Source organism: Galeopterus variegatus, unplaced genomic scaffold, assembly GCF_000696425.1.
Source record: "Galeopterus variegatus unplaced genomic scaffold, G_variegatus-3.0.2 Scaffold1410, whole genome shotgun sequence".
Taxonomy (NCBI): Eukaryota; Metazoa; Chordata; class Mammalia; order Dermoptera; family Cynocephalidae; genus Galeopterus; species Galeopterus variegatus.
In genome coordinates, this window is record NW_007727521.1 from 82,260 (window position 1) to 85,246 (window position 2,987).

Sequence of the window (2,987 nt, forward strand, 5' to 3'; positions counted from 1 at the left end):
AAGGAACAACAGCAAAAAGAGGGTCAGGGAGGGCATAGCACTCTTTTTTAAAAGATGGCCTTGAATGGGTTTATTTGCTGATGAGCAAGAGCCAGTTGAGACCAAGAAGTGAACAAACAGGAGAATGTGGCAGCTATGGGAAGGAGGCGGGGGCATGGCCTTCAGAGCCCAGGTGGGAGAGGTGGCCTGGGCGGGAGGAGGGGAGTGTGGGGAAGGCTGGAAGACAGCAAGTTGAGGGAGCATCTGACTCCTGCGTGACCAGCGAACTGAGTCCCTGATCTCCTACCCCATCCTGCTTTCATGGTGCTCACCGAGTCTCCGTCTCTCGGGGATATCCTGTGTTCTATTTCAGATACTGAGGATGTTTGTTGTCTTATTTCTCTCTTCCCTGCTTTCCTGACCCACTGAGACGTCTAGCTAAGCTGCTAAATTGCCCTGTACCAAAACAGGTCAATCTCATCTTCAAAACAGGGCCTCTTTCCCTCTCAGGTAAATTAATAAGTTTATTCTAGTAGTTTCCGCCTGTGTTGTCTACATGGAAGAACCTAATGGTTGTTGGGTTGATTAGATATCAGAAGGTATTAGGGGCCATGCATATCCTTTTACTGTATGTTTCTCTAAAGTCAGCTCTGTTTGTTTTTATTCTAGCCTAGGGCTACCTGTGTACCTCACAGGTAAATTAATTCAGTTCAGCAGATAGCAATAGCCCAAGCTGACTCCTACTTCTCTTCAGAAATCCCATTTCGACCAGTGAGTACATATCTAGTTAATGGTTCTGGGAGGAAAAGTTGTTGAAGAGTTGGATTCAGAAAGAGCATGAGCCATTTTTAGTGACTGACATTGACGGTGTCCAGGTTTTCTGTCTAGGAGCCTGATCTACCTGAAGTGTCAGGAAGTTAGATGTGAAGACTTGGCCACTGTCTGCATCTTACATAAGGCACCAACCCATGACCCTGAATAGCCACAGCTGGGGTTGTATGGAAGAGAACCACGGTTAAAACACAGACATGCTGTAAAATATGACACATTGTGTGTATGCCTTTTAAAATTCCTGGGAGCTGAAGTTTAGGAACTGATGCTATAAAGTGAAAATGAAATTTAACTGAGCATTTGGTGGAGGAAAAATAATTTATTGGCTCTAACACAAAAAGCCCTGGGAGTAAGCATCCTTCTCATTGCCGACACCTGTGATGGATGACGGCCTTAAGCGGCTGCTGGGAAGCGAGCTCTTGGAAATAGCATAGTAGGGACTTTGCAACTGGGTCTCATTTGGTTAAGTTACTGCCTTTGTGAGGCTCTGCTGCATCTTTATATTCTACCAAGGAGAAGATGGTAAATCAGAGTAATTGCTTCATCCCAAGGCACTTTTATATTGTAAAGGAAAAAGGTCCTGTTAAGAAACTCAAATTAACTTCTGCTGTTTATATATGTGGAAAGACTCTTTGAAAGCCGCTTGACATACAGCCTGGAGGTTTATTTATCATCGAACAATTCCATTAGAGCCTGACACTTGTTCTCATGGCACCAAGACTTAGGATCCCTCAGGAAAAGCATTTAACCCTTAGAAATGCAAAGCTGTCATTTATCTGTCATCTCTCTCAAAACCCACTGGAGTATATTTACTGGAGATATGTGAAACAGTCATCATTTCCACTGAGTTACAAATGGAGTTGTGACTCAGTAGGTGATCAGTAAAAAACTAAGTGCCCAGTACCAGGTTGCAGCAGCAGCTTGTCTGTGCTAGTTCTATTATAAATTGCACTTTTATGGTGTTCCGTAATTCCTAAGGAATTCAGTGTACAGGATTCCACAATTAAAAACTGGTCAAATGGGGGAATTGATTTACCTTACAGCTCCTGAAATCTTCTGTGTGAGAAAATACAGAGACTGAAATATTAGTTAATTGCTAGTGCTGTCTCATTTGAATTGGGTATCCCAGTTATATTTTACAGGTTTTAGAAGAGTTCTTCAAGTTAACAAATGTCAACCAAGGAGGCTTACCACATCTTAGAAGAATGAACTGGAATAGTCATGATCTGAAAATTAACACCCTTCTGCTTGGCATTTCCTAACAAAGGCTGAGGGTACCATTTGTCAAAGTCTGTCAGTGAGCAGTTCCCTGGGGAGGCAGAGGAAGAGAGTCTAAGAATCTGTTCTCTGGTGCCAGACTGCCTGGCTTCAAATCTAAGTGATGGGCTATGGGATATGGACAAGTTAGTTAACCTTGGAGCCTCTTGTTTCTTCGCTGGTAAATGGGGATAATGTCTCTTGGGGTTTTAAAGATGATTACATGAAATAATTCATATGAAGTCCATGAAGAGCAGTTGTTATTAGCAAAATTTAACATGGGCCAGATGGGTCTGGGAAGATGGCATAGATCATCCAAAAATGTTTGGGGGATATTTGTGTGCTAAATTTGTCTATGGGGTGTTTGTTACTTTGTGACTCTCTTTTATGTCATAATTTCCCCACATATATGATACAGGAGAAGTGATTATGGCATATACCATCCTCAGCCTCATTCCCATTCTGGTAGAACAGGTTGGCAGACCTAAGGCAGAGATCTGTAAATGTTCCCAGAAGATATTTTCAAGGTTGACTTAAGATTGAGATAAACCTTTGTGGTCAGAAACAAACATGTAAAAGGTTGGACTGACCTTTTTGAGGAGTCCATGGAAGAAATAATCCATGGAGGGGGCTCACACTGACAAAACTGATGGTGGGCCATGGTGCAGTGCTGTACAGGAAAAATAGAGTGAACAGGCTTGGGAACTAAAATCACTTGACTCAAAGAGAAAAATCCAGTGTAAGTGAGCAGGGGCATAGTAATGCTTTTTAGGATTCAAGGATTTGTTAACGTGCACTGTAGACCTGTGCTCACTCCTCAGCATGTTTTTAACCACCAACACTGTCACCACTACCACCACCATCACCACCACCGCTGCCCTCACCACCATTACCACCACCATCAATCACCACCACCACCA